The sequence below is a fragment of the Pelodiscus sinensis genome, chromosome 3, assembly GCF_052426305.1.
Source record: "Pelodiscus sinensis isolate ZL-2025 chromosome 3, ASM5242630v1, whole genome shotgun sequence".
Lineage (NCBI taxonomy): Eukaryota > Metazoa > Chordata > Testudines > Trionychidae > Pelodiscus > Pelodiscus sinensis.
Genome location: NC_143054.1, coordinates 75,414,312 through 75,437,819, shown reverse-complemented (window position 1 = coordinate 75,437,819; position 23,508 = coordinate 75,414,312). Strand labels below are relative to the sequence as shown.

Sequence of the window (23,508 nt, the reverse complement as noted above, 5' to 3'; positions counted from 1 at the left end):
TCCCTAGGGTTGGCCGCTGTTGGCAGACAGGCTACTGGGCTAGATGGACCTTTGGTCTGACCCAGTACGGCCATTGTAAGCTCAGGGCTCAGTGTCGGGGGTCTCAGTGGACCCCCTTGATTTTCATGCACACTTGGTCCTGGGTGGCCAGGCTGGCAGCTCTCCTGCCCTAGACGGCCACTTTCCTGTGCCTAGTGCGGAGATCGTGGACGAGGTCCACGATGTCCGCACTAGCCCAGGAAGGTGCCCGCCTCTTGCGGTCCAGGGCAAGCTCCCGGGAGCTGCCAGCCTGGTCCCGGGAAAAGGGGGTGGGCTTGGGGGCATCGGGTGGGTGGCTCTGTGCCGTGCCAGGTGCAGGGTCTGCTAGCTGGGTGCTGGCAGGCTTGCACCTGGCACAGGCACCGTAGCCAGCCCGTGCCCCTTTAAGGGGTCCGGGGCCGGGAGGGGGGCATAGAGTTTCCCTGGTGTTGGCCAGAGTGGCCACCAGGGAAACCTGGGGAGGGCTAGCCTCCCACTAGTTCGAACTAAAGGGCTACACAGCCCTTAGTTCGAACTAGCTAGTTCGAACTAGGCGTTAGTCCTCGTAAAATGAGGTTTACCTAGTTCGAACTAAGCGCTCCGCTAGTTCGATTCAAATTCGAACTAGCGGAGCGCTAGTGTAGCACCTATTAAAGTTAGTTCGAACTAACGTCCGTTAGTTCGAACTAACTTTGTAGTGTAGACATACCCCAAGGGAGCACAATGGCATAAAGTACCTCATTTAGCGTAGAAAAAAACTCCAGGAACATAAAGGTGAAGATTTTGATAGGAAGATATAGAGTCTCTCAGCCAATGGGGGAGGGAGGTGCTAGATTCTCTCCCCTCCCCCCCCCATAGGAATTGTGGGGATGGGGACTTCCACAAGCAAAAAATAAGTCATTTGAGACCTCGGTGAGAACAGTTCACTGAAGTGGGTACAGATTCGAAAGGATCCAGGAAGAGAGATTTAAAACAGTGGATGTAAACTGAACATTCGTATGACTGTCAATTGACTGACAATTAGGAACATTCACACTTATTCGTGAACAAATCTGATTTGTGCTTCATTATGTACATTATGAAAAGAACTTATATAAACACCTCCAATGATATTTTTACACATTTCACTGTAAATTACTGAAATGAATTTTTACTTGCTAATAGCTTATATTAGAAAAATCTTCCTCTTCTTCAAGAGCTGTCAAAACGTTTTGTTAATATGAAATGGAGAAAGCAATATCTTTTCCATACTACTTGTATGGTTATACCTAATAACTCCACTTAATATCATACATGATCATTTATTGTTTCTAGGGAAAAATCAAGCACTCTTGTTATGCATTTGTTTTCAATGTCAATTTCATTAAAAGACAAGTCCATGTGACAAGAATATCATCATAATAAAACATAGAAATAGTTTCACATTGCTTAGATTGTGATAAATAATTTCAGCAAAACTATCAATTTTCCTGGCAAACTGAATATGTTAGCCATACATTCTTTTGAATAAGAGTCCCAGCTATGAAAAACAGACCAGATGCTCAACTGGTGCTAATCAGAGTAGCTCCTCTGTAGTAAATGGAATTTTATAGCTTACACCAGTTGAAGATTTGGATCAAAGAAAGCAAGGAGAAAATATTCTGCTGGTAGGAATGGTTCCTTGTAGGGTATTATTTATTTTAATAACAAATATAAATACTTGTTCTTGTCCAATTTCATTTCTTTTCTTTATGTAAACTTTAAAAACTTGTTAATTTAACCAATAAAATATTCCTCTGAGCTTGGTATATCATTTACTGAAGTAAATATACACGACCTGTGGACTTCACAAAAATATTTTGAAGAAATCAAGAATTCTCTGTCAATAATAAGATTACTTTAGAAAAGAAAGTCTCTAGATTTGAGCACACAGAAGCTCTGTTCTCATGTAGCACAGCCATTATATGTAAGGGCTAGTGTAGATATATTGTTTCATAGTTCAAATGAACTACTCATAGTTATACTGGTTTAAATTTCTGATGGAGAAAAGCTTTGGTGGGTAACTGAAGCCATAAAATTTCTATATGAACTATGTGTGTTGCACAGAGAAAAGACCTAAGGAAATATAACAGGTTCTTAGAGACGTGGAGTTGTTTTGTGTGAATTCTTCACTCCCTACCAGCTCTGGGAACCACTTTGCATGCACAACTTAGAATCAATCATGTAAACTCTATTTTTTTTTAGCTTAATGTTTGGGTTAATTTTGGTGTGAATATGTAGTCTATTTCCCTTTACTTAGCCCCGTGTAGAGAATGTTTTGCTTTCATGTAGCACGTTGTAGGTTCATTATCTAAATAGTTAAACTTTGTCCAAATGTGGAATTTCATGTTTACCAAGAGGCTGCCTTACACCTCTAAATTTGTTAATACAATATCATGTTAAATATCCAAGAGCGAAATACTAAAAGCTAATTGCTTAAAAATATAAGCACTTGTATTTTTAACAACCCAATCCATGAATGAAGTACATGCAATGTCAAGTTATTTTTCATCTAAGTTACACAAAGAAATCTAAAGATGTCTCCCTACTGTATAACAGGGAAACAGTGTGTTTATTAACACCAGTTTCTGTGAGTTTATTGGGACATCTGTCTATAGCACAAGCTGCAAATATGAACCAAGTAAGAGCGAAGAGACTGGGGAAGACAAGCTGGCTCCTGAACAAACAAACGAAAATCAGAGGGAAAAAAAGTGTTTTTTCAACATTATGTAAATAAAGCTGACTGTGTAAGAACCAAGAACTCAAACAGGAATAAGTCTGTATGCTGGGTGTAATCTTTGTTTAATGACAGTTTGTGTTTGAGCTGACTACGTAGCAGCTAGAAACCATGATGTAAAAACAGAAACACTATAACAAATGAGAAACAACATAAAAATAGAATTGTTAATAATAGTGCCTAGTGGTGTCCAGATTATGCTATGTGCCAATCATATGTGTATTCACACAAAAGCACGCACACACACACACACACACACACACATACACACAGAGCCCCTGCTCTGAACAAATTACTATTTAGGAAGACAAGCAGCATATGACTGGTTGAGGAAGAATCCAAAAAAACATAATCAGTTTTTCATATATTACATGATCTTCGTCATTACTGTAGAAAATTCCAAAGAGATGCAGTCTCCTTACAGGATGAGTATTACACATGGGAACTCCACTTATAAGCTATGTCTAGACTGCCCCCTCTTGTGCAAGAGAATATGCAAATGAGGCGAAGTGGTGAATATCAGTGTGCCTCATTTGCATACTTAATGAGCCACCATTTTTGTGTAAGGGGCTTTTGCGCAAGAGCCATTCTGCTACTTTTTTCAGGAAAAATGGCTCTTGTGCATGAGGGGATTTTTTTTTGCAAAAATGGTGGCTCATTAAGTATGCAAATGAGGCGTGGTGATATTCACCACTTTGCCTCATTTGCATATCTCTTGTTCAAGAGGGGGCAATCTAGATGTAGCCATAGTGTGAGAGCAGTCCAGCACAGTAGCTCATAACATTTTTATTAGGAGTGTCTAATAGGAATCATGCACAAGCACTTCCTGTCCTCATACTTCTCTTCCAAGGGTGTAAAGAGAGCAGTGACCATCTTCCACAACTCAGATCTTTTGGAACACCCTATGTGGAACAGCTAGAACACCAGTGACATTATTATATTTACTTGGTAGGACAGTAGTATTTTCATTATTGTAGCTTTAGTGTTCAGAAATGTTACTATTACCTCTTAAAAGAAAAGGGCTGTGTCTAGACTGGCCAATTTTTCTGGAAAATCAGCTGCTTTTCCGGAAAAACTTGCCAGCTGTCTACACTGGCTGCTTGAATTTCCACAAGAACAATGACTTCCTACTGTCTGAAATCAGTGCTTTTTGCGGAAATACTATGCTGCTCCCATTCGGGCAAAAGTCCCTTTTGCGCAAAACTTTTGTGCAAAAGGGCCAGTGTAGACAGCTGAGATTTGTTTTCCACAAAAAAGCCCCAATCGCAAAAATGGCGATCGAGGCTTCTTTACGGAAAAGCATGTCTAGATTGGCATGGACATTTTTCCGCAAAAAGTGCTTTTGCGGAAAAGTGTCCATGCCAATCTAGACACTCTGTTCCGAAAATGCTTTTAACGGAAAAGTTTTCCATTAAAAGCATTTCTGGAAAATCATGGCAGTCTAGACGTAGCCAAGGGGACTTACATTTCAACTTCTGTTTTTTCTATTTTTAATTAGTATATTAGAATTTTAGTTATTAAATGGCAGATCAGAGGTACATAGATTTTACATTATGCTTCTTTTTGTGGCAGTGAGGAAAGACACTACTCCTCTAACATATGCTTACTATGTGTCCTTACTACTGTGGCAGGGTTAGGCTACAGGGCTACTATAGAGGGGGGAAAAGGCATCCCAAAAAGGGTAAAAGACCTGTAAATAGAAGCAGAAGGCTGCAGGACAATTAGATGCAGCTGGGAGGGAGCTGGTTCAGGCAGATTGGTACCAGCTGACTCCACTGTTGGCAGGCTGAAGGCCTTTAAAAAGCCTCAGCAATTGGAAGCTGGGGAGAAGAGTGAGAGGATGGGAGGAAAGACGGGGAGTGAAAGGTTAGAAAGCAATTCATAACAGCATTAGAACAGAAACAGCTGAGGAAGGGAATTCCAGAAAGAGTGGCTGGGCTCCCTACCACAGAGACCTGCTGCAAACCCCAACTCCTGGGGTTGGGAGCAAGAGGCTGGCCCCAGAAGTGGCCTGGGTAAGAGGGACCCTTGCCACGCTGGCCATCTGAAAAAACAAGCTGTCACTCATTTGCAAATCTTCTTAAGTTAATTTAAGAAGTTCACACAGAGAGGCAGTCTACATTAAAGTTTTTCTCATGGGAAAATCCAAGAGGGCATTGGCATGTTCTGAGCAAAGACAAAACTCAGGAATCTCCTCTTTATTCACTCATCCCTTTGGCATCCTAATCACCATGAATATGTCTGTGAACAGAAAAGTAAGCCCTAAAGCTAGGACATAAACACTTTTGAAGCATCTCTAGATTCCCATTATCTAAAAGTGAGAGTCTAAATCTGTTATTCAGCACTAATTTCTAAATCCTGTGCTTGGCAAGAGAATGTCTCCCTTAAAGTAATTGATTAAGTTGAAAACAATGCATTCAGTGCCAGAATCCTCAATGACACATTAACATAGAGGGTACTCACAGCTGTGGGTGCGCTGAGAAGGAGATACTAAAACTGTGGCTCTAGGCTTACCTTCTGTACCCCTTTCCTCCTGCCAGTGTGTTAATTTAGTCTGTCTCAGCATCAGTTTTAGTGGAATCATAGCATCTTTCTTGGCACTAGTAGTTTTGGTGTCTGCAGAGCCTTCACAGTAAAATAATAAACAGATTTCTTCAATTTTGATGTCTTATAAAGGGGCTTCTCTAGATTTTATAATGATTCCAAAACCTGGTTTGCCATTGTTAGAGGCTTCTCCTATTTCTACTCAATTTAAATTTCCTCTGTATGAAGGATCTAGGGAAGTTGTGATGAAGATTGAGAAAACAATATTCTATGCAAAATTTTAAAATCCCCCAGATTTGTTCCATCAATAGAAACATTCTGTCTTCTGACCCTGATTTCTACTTCAGACTCTAACAGGAACTATCTTTCTAAGAAGGAAGCAAATCATGAAAAAAGAGAAAGATACAAAAGCTACAGAATTTAGGGCAAGATTCCCCATAATGCCCGGGATAGACAGGTAAACTTTATTAAAAATTCTCTGGTGTCCCTCAATTTAGATTATGGAATAGAAGAACAAAAGAATTGCAGTAATGAAGAAGAGGTACCAGTCCATCAGGAAAATTAATCTGAACCTCCATACTGATAATCTTCTTTACTTGATAAGATAGTTTCATCCCTTGTTCCTTTGACTACTGATAATTTAAAAACCTTTCAGTAATTATTGAAGAACATAGTGGAAATACATGAAAAGGAATTCATTTATCTAATATGTTACAAACAACAACTCAATGAAGGTTTCTTTCAATAGATGAAGTTATTTTGGGGCAGGGGAAAGATCTTTGGGCTACTCTTGCTTCAGTTTCAAAACTTCAAAATAAGCTGATAGTAGATACAACATCAAGTTCTTTCTAAAAGTTTGAGTATTCTGATATTCATACATATCTCTCTTCTCTGGTCATGATTACTGTAAATAAGGAAAAAAAGGAAAGTTAATTCCCAAAGAAATAGAAATAAAAATTAGAAATGTTTGGAAGAAAAACTGTGGTTTTGAGAGGTGAACGAAAGATATGAGCCCCAGCATCTCCAGGGTTGCTGCACCAGTTAAAGTAAAAACTGCTTAAGCCCCAGAATCCAATTGCTTGAACCCTGGCACCTCTTCCTTTGCAAATTAAGTGGTATTGTGGAGTGATAACAGAATCATTTCAGTCTCTGCTTTTCATTTTCTGGGGAGAAAAAAAAAACAATTCAGTAGACTAAGTAGAAAAGAAACCTTATTGCACAAATGGGATTTAAAATATTTATTGCTGTACTGAAACTTTCAAAAGATTGTGGGAGTGAAGGAATGTAGTGTTTTTATTGCCATTAGGAAAAGACGCCTGGTGACATGAAAGCCATGAGTTCAATCCCTACTGGACTCTTCTGAAAATATTCCAGGTTACTGAATTAAAGTGCTTCCATACCATGAGTAGGTTCCACATATCTTGAAGGATCATAATTACTATAGGTATGCAACCAACTATAAGTATGCTATCATAAAATAAAAATGTATAACTGTGGTTCTATAGATCAGCTGCTCCACATAAAGCTTCATGTCACAACATGAACACAAGAACTAGGTTCACCAAATGAAATTAATAGATAGAAGATTTAAAACAAACAAAAGGAACCAAGTATCAGAGGGGTAGCCGTGTTAGTCTGAATCTGCAAAAGCGACGAGGAGTCCTGTGGCACCTTATAGACTAACTGAAGTGTAGTAGCATAAGCTTTCGTGGGCAAAGACCCACTTCGTCAGATGCATGTAGTGGAAATTTCCAGAGGCAGGAATAAATATGCAGGCCAGGATCAGGCTGGAGATGAGGAGGTGATCCAATCAAGGAGGATGAGGCCCACTTCTAGCAGCTGATCTGGAGGTGTGAATTCCAAGGGAACAGAAGCTGCTTTTGTAGTTAGCAAGCCTAACAAAAGGTTAGCAAACCTCTCCAACGCATCATTAGTGATCTTCAACCCATCCTGGACAATGATCCCTCGCTTTCACAGGCCTTGGGAGGTAGGCCGGTCCTTGCCCACAGACAACCTGCCAACCTAAAGCATATTCTCACCAGCAACTACACACCGCACCATAATAACTCGAACTCAGGAACCAATCCTTGCAACAAACCTCGGTGCCAACTCTGCCCACATATTTACACCAGCAACACCATCACAGGACCTAACCAGATCAGCCATACTGTCACTGGTACATTCTCCTGCACATCCACCAACGTAATATATGCCATCATGTGCCAACAATGCCCCACTGCTATATACATTGGCCAAACAGGACAGTCCCTACGTAAAAGAATCAATGGACACAAATCTGATATTAGGAATGGCAACATACAAAAACCTGTAGGGGAACACTTCAATCTTCCTGGACACACAATTGCAGATCTAAAAGTAGCCATCCTGCAGCAAAAAAACTTCAGGACCAGACTTCAAAGAGAAACTGCTGAGCTACAGTTCATCTTTAAGTTTGACACAATCAACTCTGGATTAAACAAAAACTGTGAATGGCTTGCTAACTACAAAAGCAGCTTCTGTTCCCTTGGAATTCACACCTCCAGATCAGCTGCTAGAAGTGGGCCTCATCCTCCTTGATTGGATCACCTCCTCATCTCCAGCCTGATCCTGGCCTGCATATTTATTCCTGCCTCTGGAAATTTCCAAACAAAAGGAAGTATGTCATCACACAACACACACAACCTATGGAACTCCTTGCCAGAGGATGTTGTGAAGACCAGGACTTTAATGGGTTCAAAAAAGAACTAGATACATTCATTCATGGAGAATAGGTCATAATGGCTATTAGTCAGGATGGATAGGAATGGTGTCCCTACCTTCTGTTTGTCAGAAGCTAGGAAATGGGTGAGGGGGAGGGATCACTTAATGATGTACTGTTATGTTCATTCTCTCTGAGGCACCTGGCTTTGTCCACAGTTGGAAGACAAAATATTGAACTGGATGGACCTTTGATCTAACCTAGTACAGCCATTCTTATGTTCTTATCCCCAGAGAAGCCACAAAAGAGCTAAAAACATGACTGCAGTTGCTGTCATATGAGTGTCCATATCTTTCAAGCATCCTCCAGAGCTGTCTCTGACACTGGCTCAAAAGCTATGTCTACACTACAGAGTTTTTTCAGAAAAACGGCTTTTTCCCGAAAAAACTTCACTTACATCCAAACTACAATCGTGTTCTTTCAAAAAAAAAATTGAGAGAACAGAGGGTTTTTTCTGACATTGGTAAACCTCTTTCTATGAGAAAGAAGCCTTTTTCCGAAAGAGCTCTTCTGGAAAAAGGCATGTGTGGATGATGAAGAGGGAGTTATTTCGAAAGAAGAGTGAAGAGGAAAAAGCACAGGTGCCCTGGTGGCCACTCCGTCCATAGTAATCACAGCTTAAATGCTAGATAGCATCCATTCAGTGTGGATGCTATCTTTCAAAAAAGCAGTTCGCTTTTTTGATGTGCTTTGTCAGTGTGAATGCTCGCTTTCAGAAGAAGTTTTGTCGGAAGATCTCGTCCGGAAAAGCTTCTTCTGAAAGAAGCTTGCAGTCTAGACAAATATTCGACAGTTGACACCTGCTCAATGTCCTTCCTGGACAGCTTAACACTGAGCTGGTTGCATTCTGGAGCAGGATGTCTCACCCATTCAGTTTTTTTCCATTTGCTCTCGACAAACATGAAATTGAAGATTCAAGTTATAGCCTGACTTTTTTTCTTCTCTCTGGCAACAGTAAGCATCTCCTTTCTGATCCGTGGCTGTTTGTACGGCTGTGGCCCCTGCACTTAGCTGACAGCAGTCAGAACCAATGACTTGAAATAATGCTATCCTCCTCAGATGACAGAAAGGGTTAGATTTCAGTTTCTAATGCTTTGTTGTCTTAAACAGAACAGAAACCCCTTTGATAGGTTGGCTATAATACAAGCTTTTGGTTATCTGGACCAATTTTTGCTCATAAACTGGCTTTCTTCAAAGTTTTTGTCAGCAGAGACAGATGATCAGTGTCAAATTCAGCTTTTTCTGAGAACTCACTGTCATGATTATGAGGGTTAGCCAGCAGCCTGGGGATTAAGAGGTTAACTACACCTAGCCAGGTGTAGTGACCAATAGGAATGTAGGTGGGACTTTTCAAACTGGGACAAAGGAATTTGATTTTTTTTTCTTTCTCCCTTTTGTCTCTCTGAGGGAGTTCTCTGCAGCTACAGAAAGGGACAAGCATGTCTCTCTCTCTCTCCAAGACACCATTCTTCATTTTCTGTAAGTAGGGTAAAGTTTAGGTAGTTTCGTTAGGTTTTATTGTTTTAAGGATTGAGTATGGGATCTGAGATCTGGCACTGCTTAAAAGATGTTTTGGCTGTTCTTTGTAACTAAGTTCTAGGCCCATGGAGTTTCTCCATGAATATATTTTGTTACCTCCCTATCTAGTCATTATGTTTGCAACAGGAATATTGTTGTAGTAATAAAAGTTCTTTCTTTTCTTTTTATTAACCTGGCAGTGGTTAATTGTGTGCCTTGATTTTTATCTTAGGGGTGAGATTTCCCAAATGATCTTCCCCCTGATTTCTTTATCAGCATTTGGGTGGTGGCAGCGGAAGTTATTCCCAAGATCTAGGTTTTTAAGATTTTGGGGGAAGTTTTATACCAAAGCCTGGTATATAAGGCTTTGGGGTACACTTGCTGGCCCCCACTTCTGCATTTATCATGCCAGAGTGGGGAAGGAGCCATGACACTCACCACCAATGATTGAGGATAGTACTAGTGAAATGATCTGGCTGTTCTATGTTATCTTGTGAAACTTTGCATGATGGAAAAGTAAGTCAGCAGTCACTGTGTCACTAGGAGGTGAAAATTCCACCAGTTACTATTTATTCCTGTTCTTCTGCCTGATAACAAACCTCAAAGTGTATTTGCCTTTCCTCCTGTGCATTGAAGTTACTCTTGGCCATGATGACTTCTCTTTTTCAAGTTTCATTAGGGATTAGCTGCAGTTGCTGGAAAATATATATTGTCTACTGTGACTCTAGCTTTACTTTTCTTATTCTTGCCAAATGATATTTTGCTAAGGTGTTTTTTTTTTGTGATGTTCTCTTTGACACGACATTTTACTATTAACATTTACATACATAGAGTAAGTGACCAGGGAGGCAGTCATTTTAGAGTTTATTCTGACAAATAGAAAGGACATGGTTGCAGATCTGAAGAGACAATTTGTGGGAGACAATTTGTGTGAAAGTGATCAAGAAATGTTAGATTTCATGATTCTAAGGGAAGAGAGCGATGGGAACAGCAGAGTAAGGATGATGAAAATCAATAAAGGCAACTTTATACCTTTCAGAGAATCTCTAGGTAACATCCCATGAAAATAAAATCAACAAGTTCAGGGAAAACAAGTTTAGTTTCTCAGGGACAATACTAAGGAAGCAACAGCAAAGAAAAGATCGTTTGAACAGTAAGAAGCCAATATGGCTCCTCTAGGACCTGAAAATCAACAAGGAATCACACAAAAATTGGAAACACTGATTGATTGCCAAGAATGGCTACAGAAGTGCAGCAAAAACACATAAGAACAAAAACAAAAAAAGAGAGAGCAGCAGAGCTCCTGGGTCAGAATAGTCAGAGAAAGGATCACTCCACAACACTCTGGCCACTCAGGCTGTATTGTCAATGTTTGTGTGATTCCCTGTGCAAAAGGGAACAAGTTCCCTGAATCCTCCCATTCAACTCTTTGGCTCTGGCCCCCAGCCTCTCCTCGGAGCTGCGCTGTACAGGCTCCTAAACAGCCTGCACTACAAAGGCAAGCCAGTGGGAGCCAGCCCCAAGCTTCCCAGCAGCCTCTTAGAGATCCCTTAACTTGCCTTCTGAAGTCGAGTGGGAGCAGGGTTGAGGGCACCCCAGGGCATGCTGCAGCACACTGCACCCCATGCACTCTGGGGAAGCTCTTCACCCCACCACAGCTTGCCACAGTCAGGCTGGTGACTGTGTTTTCCCTCTAAAACCTATGTTTTATGTCAAATTCCAAAGCAAACAGACAAACAAAAACATCTTCACTATAGAGCACATTTTAAAAACTAAGAATTTCAACGTTTCATTTCACTAGTTTGAAAGCCCTTGGGACAGGTGTCCTGAATATCCTCAGAACAAGTGCACAGGGGAATTTTCCTGCTAATGTGACTTAGCCTGGAGGCAGAGAGCCCAATTTTTTACTCTTTACTCCAGTCTCTTTCCCCATCCAGTCCGAGGTCTGCATCCTCCACACCAAATCTGTGTCAGCTCCACATCACGTATATAGATCCTTGTCTAATCTCATTGTTCACCCTTCCCAGCCAACTGGCTCCCACTCTTGCCTCATCACCCCTTCCTTCCATGAACCCCATTGCCAATATCCTTTCTGTAGCTAGACAGGAACCCCCTTGTAACATCTATTTTTGCTTGCCTGGAGCATACAGGGCACACAGAGCAGAAGGCCCAGGCTGTGTGACCGTGAATGGCTGTAAACAGAGATACGCTAATTGCTGACCAAGAGGCTGCCAAGGAGTGCCCTTGACTCGAACCCATATTGATACGAACACACATCCATCCGCGGGGGGAGGAATCTCTCGCCCAGTAAAAAAATGTCTAGTGCTCACAATTTAGTTATCTCTCTTGCAAGTGTAAATTAACTTGAAACTTGCTTGTAAGAACTGGCGCCACAAAACTGACCAGTAGAATTCGGCATCTTAGATAAGAAAGAGAATACGGGCCCCCAGGGGTATAAAGATAGGTCCAGCAGCGCATTTTCTCTGAGTGTCAATCTACCATCTATCTGCTGGTCGGGTTTGGTGTTTGATCTCCCGAGGTTCCAAGGGGACGCCCACCTCGTATTCGTCTTTCCTAGGAATTGAGAGACCGGCCCTGGCCTGACACGCTGGAGTCGAGAGGCACAGAAAGGGGTAAAAATTGTACCTGGATGTGGTCCTTTGTTTAAGTATATATATACATAGACTTAGAGCTCTTTAAAGATTAAGCTGTCACTTGGTACCATTATTTCTATTTTCTATCTTTATTTTCTTTGTAACCATTTTTAAAATCTGTATTTGTTAGCATTTAAGAAATAGAGCAATAGCCATTGTAACCATATGCTTTTATAAGTCTTTTAATAAACCTGTAACTGTTTAAGCTTTAACCTGACTCCTTCAGTTGCTGTAACAGAACCAAGCACAATTTAAAAGAACTTCAGCCGGTCATAAAGGGACAGACATAAGGAGAGCTTGGGCGTTTGGATCTGTGTCACTCCCAGGTGACAAGATCCGTTGGGGCACCTTTCCAGCCTTTCCCAGGCTGCCCGCTGCGAAGGAACCCCTGTGTTCTAGCAGTTAAAATCTAAAGTGTAATAAGCTCTTTCTATATAACGGGGCGTCTGTTGGCCTGCTGGCCACCCTCTGCGACGGGACCCCGGTCCTAGCAGTAAAGACACGGACGTTAAACCTTTTCTCGGAAGCATACACACACACACTGCCCTGACCGTCGGCTCACACTTTCCCAGCTAGTCTCAGACTCTCGTCTGCTCTGCTAGGAATCCAACTCTCTGCTCAATCTGTCTCAATTTTTCATCTCCCCCCCCCCCAACTGCTTCCAATACCTCCGCTCCCCTCACAGCTATAATTTGCTCTTTTTACTCCAGTGCTCACCAGAATGGTTAATCCAATCTACTCCTCTCCCTTCCTTTCTGGTTTAGCTTTTTGTCAGATTACTTCTTCTGCATTGCCTGAATGCCAACCAGTGTGTTTGTTAGAGAGAAGGTATCACTGTGAGCACAGAAAACAGAGGCTTCCTAGTCTCAGTTCTGGTGCTCAGCCATACACCACTCTACAGTAGCTGGGAGCAGTCATTACAAACAAAATTTGTCTTAATCCCTGTTGCTTTGGGCCTTCTATTGCTCTGCAGGGATGGTGCTCATGTAGTATAGTCAAATGAAGGAGCTATGAAGAGAAGGAATATGTTTAGTTTCGCTGTGGGAATGGCACTTGTGCCATCTGTTCAGCACTAGGAGATTCAAGCATGCTCAGTGAAGTTAGAATCTTCTAAGATTTTTTAAGATAAAACTAAACAAAGTCTCTATTGATATATGTGCATACAGTGATTATTCAAAGTCTCCTAACTTGGCTGAATTTGGGGTAGATTTTCAGAGAGGTATCAAATACCATGTCCCTGACACAAAATCTCTCTCTTTGTCAAATCTCAATCCCTTGCTCCAAAGAAAAGGGTTCTAGAGCTGCTGAAAGGTCACCAGACTATTTTAAAAGGGGAAGAACAGTATATTTTTCTTACCCTCATGTTCTTATGTATAGGGCCTTACCAAATTCATAATCATGAAAAACACATCCTGGACAGTAAAATCTGCTCTCCCAGCATGTAATTGAGTTTTTTGTGTGTTTTTACTCTGCGCTACACAGATTTCACAGGGAGGACCAGCATTGCTCAAATTGGGGTTCTGACACAAAAGGGAGTTGCAGGGGCACTGCAAGGTTATTTTAGGAGGAGTTGCGCTATTGCCTCCCTTATATCTGTGCTGCCTTTTGAGCGGGGAGACTGGAGAGCAGAGGCTGTCAGCCATGCGCCCAGCTCTGAAGGCAATGTCTCACAATCAGCTGCACAGAAGTAAGAGAGACAATACTACACTACACCCTTAGTACTGAAATGCTACTCTCAGAATTGGGGGAGAGGGGAGGCAGAGAGTGACAACTGATGAATGAGGGCCCAGCTCTTCAGGCAGCAGGAACACAGAAGTCAGGGTGGCAATACCATACAGTGCCATCTTTATTTCTGCACTGCTGTTGGAAGCAACTTTGCTTTGAAAGGTGGGCTTCTGGCCAGCAATCACCAATCTCCTAATGCACCCTAATATGCCATTAGCCTTCTTAGTTACAAGGGCACACTGTTGACTCATATCCAGCTTCTCATCCACTGTAATCCCCAGGTCCCTTTTGGCTGAACTGCTGCTTAGCTAGTCGGTCCCTAGCCTGTAAGAGTGCTTGGGATTCTTTCATCACAAGTGCAGGATTCTGCACACGTCCTTGTTGAACTTCATCAGATTTCTTCTGGTCTGATCCTCCAATCTGCCTAGGTCACTCTGGACCCTATCCCTGCCCTCCAATGTATCTACCTCTCCCTCTAACTTTGTGTCATCTGCGAACTTGTTAAGGGTGCAATTCATTCCCTCAGCCAGGTCATTAATAAAGATGTTGAAGAAAACCAGCCTTAGAACCAACCCTTGGTGCACTCCATTTGATAGCGGCTGCTAACCAGTCATTGAGTCGTTGATCACTACCCACTGAGCCCAACCATCTAGCCAGCTTTCTATCCATCTTAGAGTCTATGTATCCAATCCATACTTCCTGAACTTGCTTGCAAAAATTCTGTGAGAGACTGTATCAAAAGCTTTGCTACAGTCAAGGCAGATCACAACCACTGATTTCACCATGTCCATAGCGTCAGTTACCTTGTCGTAGAAAGCAATCAGGTTGGTCAGCCGTGACTTGCCCTTGGTGAATACATATTGACTATTCCTGATCACATTCCCCTCTTCCAAGTGCTTCAGAATGGATTCCTTGAGGATCCCCTCCATGATTTTTCTGAGGACTGAGGTGAGGCTGAGCAGTCTGTAGTTCCCTGGATTGTCCTTCTTCCCTTTTTAAAGATGGGCACTACATTTGCCTTTTTACAGTCATCTGGGACCTCCTCCGATCTCCACAAGTTTTCAAAGATAATGGCCAAAGGCTCTGCAATGATGTTTGTCAACTCCCTCAGTACTCTCGGATGCATTACATCCAGCCCTTAAGATTTGTGTACGTCTAACTTTTCTGAATACTTCTTAATCTATTATTTTTCCACCAACGGCTGCCCACCTCCTTCCCATACTGTGTTGCCTAATACAGTAGTTTAGGAGCTGGCCATGTCATCCGTCACTAGGTTACCTCCTTCATCCAGTAAGGGTCCCACACCTTGCTTGATCACCCTGTTATGGTTAGCACGCCTTCACATCCCTTGCTAACGGCAATTTAAATTGTGCTTTGACCTTCCTGATTAAACCCCTGCATGCTTGAGCAATATATTCATGCTTTTTCCTAATTGTCTGTCCAAGTTTCCACTTCTTGCATGCTTCCATTTTCTATTTAGGCTCGCCAAGGATTTCACCGTAAAGCCAAGCTGGTCACCTAACATATTCTTCTCAGCTTTAGCTCCATGTTCATATTTTTAAAGTCAATCCAAATCCCAACCTCCAAATGAGCCTTGTACTTGTCCCTAAATATCAAGAAATTGGACTCTGATGGAATATAAAGGGGTAGTTCCAGAGAAAGGGCGCTTTATTGAATATCAAATAATAGAAATGTACATTTGGAAGAGATTTAAAGAGGTCATCCAGCTCAGCCTTCTGCACTGAGGAAGTATAAAGTACACCTAGCCCAACCCTGGCAGGTGTTTGTCTAACTGTCCTTAAAAACCTGGGAATTTTTACAACATTCTGGGGATTATAAAACATCCTTTAAAGATTTATTCCAATTATCTTTATACCTAGAAAGCTTTTCATAATAGCTAATCTAAATCTTCCTGGCTGCAGATTTAGTTCATTATGTCTGGTCTTATCTTCATTGGGCATGGAAAACATCAGAGCATTGTCCTCTTTATAACAGTCCTTCACATATTTGGAAAACTGTTATTAGGACCTCTGTTGGTCTTCTTTTCTCAAGACTAAGCATGCCCAGTTATTTAAAACTTTCCTCAGAGGTCAGGTGTGCCAAAACTTTTATCATGTTTGCCACTCTTCCCTGGACACTTTTATCATGTTTGTTCACTCCTTTCGTAGTGTATGGAACCCAGAAGTGGATACAGTTCTCCAGCAGAGACCACACTCATGCTGAGTATCTGGGCTGCATGCATTATCAGGGCAGTACGGGTGAGTCCGCACCAAACTCTATCCATTATACTAAGCCTGGGTGTCCCTGAACATGCAGCCCCCTGGGGAACAGGGGAAGGGCAGTGCAAGGGCTTAGAGAGTGGAATGGAATCAAGATGGCCACCCTGAATAGAGGAGGGTGGTTCCCAGCTCATCACAGCAGGAGGAGGGATGACCTCCAAATTCCTGTGACTGGGAACCACCTCCTTGTCAGTGTTGCTTCCTAGTCTGGGTGAGCTCTGCTGAACAGCAAGGAGGAGCTGAATCAGGAGTTGCAACTGTTGCAAGAGGATCCAGAAAGGCCAGTGCTCTCAGCCAGGCAGTAATGGCACTTCTGGCCTCTGCACAGGCTGCTGGCAGTTCTGCTTCTCTCTTTCAGCTCTGCAGAGACCAGCAGCCAGACAAGCAGAGAATTATCCCAGTGCCAGCTACCTAGAGCCAGCCAAGGCCTCTACAGGATTCCCGACTAAGTAGCTAGGAAACTGAATGAAATCCTTATTTGTTTTTTTCTGAACATTTCAACATTTGCAGCATGGTTACTCATCAGTCTGGCTGATCCTAGATATTCTGTATGCCCAGAAAGATGTCAGGGAGGGAACAGGGAGCTGTGGCACACTGTGAATGGTGCAAGGTGACAAATTGGATGGTCTACTAATGTTTAAGTATGCATTAGTGAATCTTAATCTCTACCTCCTGTAGAACCAGTTTTCTGTCCCAATAAAGTGCCCCCTCCCCATTTTTACACTGTTGTTTTTGGGAATAGAACATAATTTGTTGGAATTTGTATGAATGTATTTTGTTTCTTCTGCACTGGCTCAAACTTGCAGTATTAGTTATTTTTCCTGTCAGGAATTGCAGTTAGTTGTTTTTCCAAGGCAGCCCCCACATCTTTGTGTCCATGCACAAAGTGGATGGAGGAAGAAACATCATAGGAAAGAAGTCAGGACCCAAGCCATGTGGAAGAAAGAAGAAGCCACTCCAATTAGCAAAGAGTAGGCTAGAGCCACACATCGTGGAAGGGTTACAAATGTATTCCTTCAGTCACTTTCACATTGTCTCCTATTCCTTCTTAGCTAATCTAATCTATAGGAGGACAAATTCCTCTTTACTGTCAGTATAACTGTCTTCACTCTGGCTGATGTTCTAGATCCATATATACATTGCCTATTTGCATAGTGTTTGGCCTGTGTGTTGAGTCAAACTGTTCCCACTTCAGGCTAGCTACAAGTTTATGAAATGCTTGGTTAATCTATAATTCATTATTGCTTGAAAAATGAAACAGTATTTATTAGGAAGGCAAAATGTATTAGACAGTGTGTGTTCTGAGATTTGGAAAGAATTAAAAGAAAAATCCTTTCTATTTAATCTATTCAGAAACAGTTTTTGTTCTAATATGTTATTAAAATTCCCTTTTCTGTCTTAGAATGTAAGCCACTAGGGGTATGTACAGCACAACTACAGTATAAATGGATACTAATAAATTATGTGCTTTCCAAATTCAGTTCTGAGGGTAAAAATAACAGACCGCCTACTGTAATGTCCTTACTGTTGCAACAGAAGCATATGAATTTATGCAGCTACTTAAGAAATCTAAATCAGGGCAGTCTATCTCTCTTCCTCTGCTAATCAAAAGAAGCTTATATCATTTCAAACAAAGGCTTGAAAAAAAAAAGGTAACGGTCTTGTCTCCATCGCTAAAGGAATCCAATCTTGTAGGAACAATAACATTTCAATATAATGAAATGCCTGCTACACTAAATGAAGAATTATCCATGACCTAAAATGGGGTGTAGATGAAATGTCCCTTCATGTACCGTTGTTACTGATCTATGTCTCCCTCTTATTCTATAATATCTGATCTTTTCTCTGTGAGATAGGGTGCATTTATACTGCACCCTTAGCTTGAAATGAGCTACACAATTTGAGCTATGCAAATTGCATAGCTTATTTCGAGTTAATTTTAAAATAGCTTATTTTGCAATTTGGTACTGTCTACACAGCACCAAAATTTGAAATAAACTGCTATTACAAAACATCCCTTAATCCTTGCAGAATGAGTTTTACTGGGATGTTGAAATAGCATACCCATTATTTTGAAAGGTATTTTGAAATAACAAGTGCACTGTTAAGATGCAGAATAGGTATTTTGGGATACTGGAAGTATCTTGAAATAGCACCACAGTGTAGCTGTGCCCATACACAAAACCAGGATCTTAGGCTAACTTAATCCAATTTACAAGAGTACAATATTATGACTGGTTTGATTTGATGTCACTGTATTTGTTTATATTTAAAAGGGTTTGCATCACCGAAAGATGCTTGTATCCACAATTACAGTGAGTTATATGTCTGCTGAGGATCTTAAACTGTGACTGCAACACATGAGGTGGATTGCCAATCTTTGGCTGGAGTGGGAATGGGGTTTGGAAAATGTGGTCTGAAAAAAGGGATCACTAATAAATTTCTGAATGATTGTGCATGTGCAGAAGTCAGCATTGCATGCGCAGCTCTGGTCTCTATATATTTTTACACTATGGTCATTACTATACTATCATGTGCCGAAAGTCTTCGTCTGCTATGTACATTGGACAAACATCTCAGACACTTCGCCAAAGGATTAATGCCCACAAAACAGATATCAGACAAGATCACAAAGAGAAAACAGTTTCTTGCCACTTTAACCAGAAAGGACACGCTCTAAATGACTTAGCCACCTGCATTCTGCTACAAAGACCTTTTACATCTGCACTTGAAAGGGAATCCTCTGAACTGTCATTCATGTTAAAATTCGACACTTGCCAACAAGGACTTAACAAGAATTTGAACTATCTCACCCATTACCAAGACAGTTTCCCTAATTATCACCTCTAATACCATTAACTCACAAACATCCCACTCTCCCTACCTTTAATATCAGCAATTCACAGACACTTACCTTCCTTCCTCCCCCTCCCCCCCCCCGCATTCCCCTTCTGTTCTGCAATGTGATTTGTCCTTTTCATATTTGTTCATTTTTTTAATTGTATCCTTTGGTATATATGGTTGTGACTACTTTCTTCCACTATTTGATCTGAGGAAGTGGGTCTGGCCCACGAAAGCTCATCATCTAATAAACCATCTTGTTAGTCTTTAAAGTGCTACATTGTCCTGCATTTTGCTTCTACTATACTATCTGGTTTTCACCCTACCAATCTTCTGCCAGCTCTGGTAAAAGGGCAGGATTCCTCCTGATGCAGAAGCAGCACAGATGTGATGTAAGTGGGCCTCTGCTACTTTCCCCCTCACAGTCTACTCTACCCTACATGTCAGCCTGGACAGACAAAAACTATGTAGTTAAAAATTACCAAAATACCCCTTCATCTTTCTTTTGGACTGTACCTTCTATACTGAACATCTTGGAATACGCAGCATTGAATTTATCCCTCAAAATAAAATTTCTCTCTAAAAAAGTGCAGATGGCTTTTCTGCCTCTGGGATCCTCCTTTTCATGAGTCCGTGTAACCGAATTAGAGCAGTGGAGATGGGTCAATAAGGCCTTCCTAGTTACTTTATAGAAGACACAAGTGGTATGGATGGGTACTCTAATGAGGTAATTGGATGAGCTTTTCTTTTGCCTATTCTGCAGAGAATGGTGTTTCTTACAGATTATAATGAGGACATCTTGTATGCCTGTTGGGATGAGAAGTGCAATTTGTCCCCGAGTTATCCAAAACAATGGCTGATTAAGCATACTTGGGCAGAGGTGCATGTGTGACATTGCTACAGGCAAGCAGAGACTTTTGTACAATTACCATAAGATAACTAGTGATGTTAAGAGCTTTTCCTACCAAAAGAACAGGTTTGTACTGTAACTCTTGTCTCTAGTTATGTTGCTGTCTGAAGGTTGTTACTGCTATTGGATGATAATAATAAAAATGCATGTGAAAGGTTGGTATTTGTTAGCTGTAGTCTCTTTGGATTATGCTAGAAATGCTGTGCTGTTTCACTGTATCTTATCGCCTGTAAGCATAAGACAATAAATTATGTAGAGGACATTTCCTATAATGGCAGAGAATAGCCAGCATATTTATGTTTGAGACAGAGCACTGCTTTCAGCAGGTATAGAATCCCCTATTTTTGTATCCTAAATGGACTTTCCTCAAGTAGTAGTGCCACTGTGGAACAGAAAGCAATCAATAGCTTTTCCTTATGCTTGAGTTACACAGTTACTCAAAAAAATAAAGGACTGTGTGTAGCAGCTACTGCCACATATTGTGTATCTACTGTTTTTTCACAAAGTAGATTCTAAAGTTAGAAGGGACTATTTTCATCTACTCTTACTACCACTATACCACAGCCCATAGAACTTCATTGAAATGCTTTCAAGATATAATGTTACAAAAAAAAATCAAATGTAATTAAATGTCTGTGGTGCATTCTCCATCACTAACAACTCTTGGTAAATTGTTCCAGTGGTTGGTTATTCTTACCAATAAAAAAGGTGCTTTAATTCTAATCTGAATTTCTATAACTTCAGCTTCTAGCTAGTAGATCCAGCTATACCTTTCCTTGTTAGATTGAGAGTCCATTATGTGTGGAATACAGGACTATGTAGCACTTTAAACTAGTAGATAATGTGTCTGATAGTGATTGAATCCTTTGAGTCTATCTATTTATCTTAAAACAAGATTAAGGGATTACTTGATCATAGTCTATATATAACCCACACATAATGATAGAAATGTAGCCGTGTTAGTCTGGTGTAGCTGAAGCAAAATACAGGACTATGTAGCACTTAAAAGACTAACAAGATGGTTTATTAGATGATGAGCTTTCGTGGGCCAGACCCACTTCCTCAGATCAAATAGTGTGCCTATTTTCTTCCACTATTTGATCTGAGGAAGTGGGTCTGGCCCACGAAAGTTCATCATCTAATAAACCATCTTGTTAGTCTTTTAAGTGCTACATAGTCCTGTATTTTGCTACAGCTACTTTTCTATCATTATGTGTGGGTTATATATAGACTATGATCAAGTAATCCCTTAATCTTGTTTTAAGATAAATAGATAGACTCAAAGGATTCAATCACTATAAGACACATTATCTACTAGTTCAATCATTATTGTGGATCGTCTCTGAACCCGCTCCAATTTTTCCAATATTCTTCTTGAATTATGGGCATGAGAACTGGACATAGTATTCCAGCTCTTGTTCAGCTAATTATCCACCATAACCTCAATATCTTTTTATTTCAGAGACACTACTTCCCAGAATAGAATCTTCCATTCTGTAAATATAGCCCACAATATTGTTTTGATGTATACTTGTATAGTTAGTGGTGTTAAATAATGTATAGATTGTTTGCACTCAGTTTAGCAAATATCTAGATTTCTCTGAATCACTGACCTCTCCACTTCATTATTTACCAATCCTCCAACTTCTGAATCATATGCAAACAGTGATAATTTTGTTTTCTTCCAGATCACTGCTAAAAATGTTACAGAGCTTAGTGCCAGAGCTTCCTGGCCTCACTGGAAACACACAAGGTTGGTGATTATTCTTTGTTTGCATTTTCAGATTTATTAGTTAGTCAGTATTTAATCCATTTAATTAGTATTGTATCACACATTAATTTTACATGGTTCTATTTTTATTATAAAAATGGCTTGTGGTATCAAGTCAAATGCCTTAGAGAAACCTTAGTATAGGACATCAATACTATTACCTTTATCAACCAAATTTGTAATCTTATAAAAAAAAGTCACGCTAATTTCACAGTATCTATTTTCCATAAAAGTTTATTGATTTATATTAAATACTTTATCCTTCTCTAATTCTTTATTGAGTCCTATACCAGCAGCTCCATTATCTTACCAGGGATCAATGTCAGGCTGACAGGCCTATCTATGAAACAAAATACAGGACTATGTAGCACTTTAAAAACTAACAAGATGGTTTATTAGATGATGAGCTCTCTATATCATCCTATTTGTCCTTTTTTACAAATATATATGCACATTAACTTTTTTTTCCCCACTGCTCCAAGACTTACTGAAAATCAACATTAACAGGCCAATAAGCTCCTTTAGCCCACTCTCTTTAAACTCTTGAATGCAAGTTATCTAGAACTGCTGATTTTAAAATGTCTAACATTAGTAACTTCTACTTAATGTTCTCCAGAGATACTAACAGAATGGGAATAGTGTTATCAACATATGATAAAAATATATTGCCTGTTTCACTCCGAATACATAACAAATATTTATTAAATATTTATGCCTAATTACTGATAATCAGGCCCACTAACAGAGGAGGGGGTGGGCAAAGAAAGCAATTGCCCCAGAGCCTGGATAGTCAAAGAGGCCCAGAGGTCCTGGACCTCTTTGAATTGCCATGGGAGTATTGGAGTGCCAATCCGTCTGGCTCTGAGGGCTGTGTGTGTGGTGGGGAGGGCATTGTGATCTGGGAAGCACTAAGGGCTGACTGTCCTTTTTGATGGCACAGAGCGAGGCACCCCTCTCCTCCACTACCATGCACCCCGGAGCCTGTGGTGGCTATCTGCTCTCTGCTGCTAATTCTACCACTTCCAATGTAATGAAAGTGGCAATGGATCAGTACTATTGTCAGGATTCTTTTTATTGCTACTATTTTTTTTTTAAAGAAAGCCCTCCTTCTTATTGTTCTAAATTCCCTTTTGTTTGTTTCTGCTCCTTCCCCCCCCCCTCCCCCACACATCTGTCTTTGCTTCCCATAGAACCCAGGTCAGTTTTTAAATAGTATAATATTCTTCCTCAGTTTTAGGATTATGGTTTTTAGATATCTAATCTTGTGTTTGTAAATTATTCTCAGCTGATTATTCTTTTAAGATTATTTTTTTAAATTGGTTCTATTGACACACCAAGCATATATAGTTACTCTGCTTGCGCATTATAAATGTGATCAAGTCATGATCACTTGTACCTAAATTTAACAAAGACTCTTTGAAAACAGCCATGAAGTAAGACTGAGGGGAAAAAATTGTCCTTGGCACTTACAAACTTGCAAACTCCACTTCTCTTATGATGAAAAGATGTTTATATTCACTAAGCTGTTGTATGCATCTATAGAGCAGAAACACAGTAACATGAGAGATAAGTACTAAATGTTTTGATACTAAAAATCTATTTTAAGTACTTCTACAACCCTCTCCATGGGTGTCATACAATATTTAATGTATTTACCGTCATATTAGTAAGGACATGAACCTAGGTCTTTTATGTTTATAGTACAAAACAGACTATCCTTCTATTCTGGCCAACA

The 23,508-nt window shown here is 40.6% G+C and overlaps 1 long non-coding RNA gene across 1 annotated transcript in view; it reads left to right on the top strand.

The window, feature by feature from the left end:
• Positions 1 to 9,442: 9,442 nt before the first annotated feature.
• The window catches only part of LOC102450621 (uncharacterized), a 67,131-nt gene continuing 53,065 nt past the window's right edge, over positions 9,443 to 23,508 (top strand). Inside the window, exons 1-2 of the long non-coding RNA XR_012902307.2 lie at positions 9,443 to 9,554; positions 21,691 to 21,755. This is a non-coding gene — a long non-coding RNA (uncharacterized LOC102450621). The remainder of the gene's footprint in view (positions 9,555 to 21,690; positions 21,756 to 23,508) is intronic.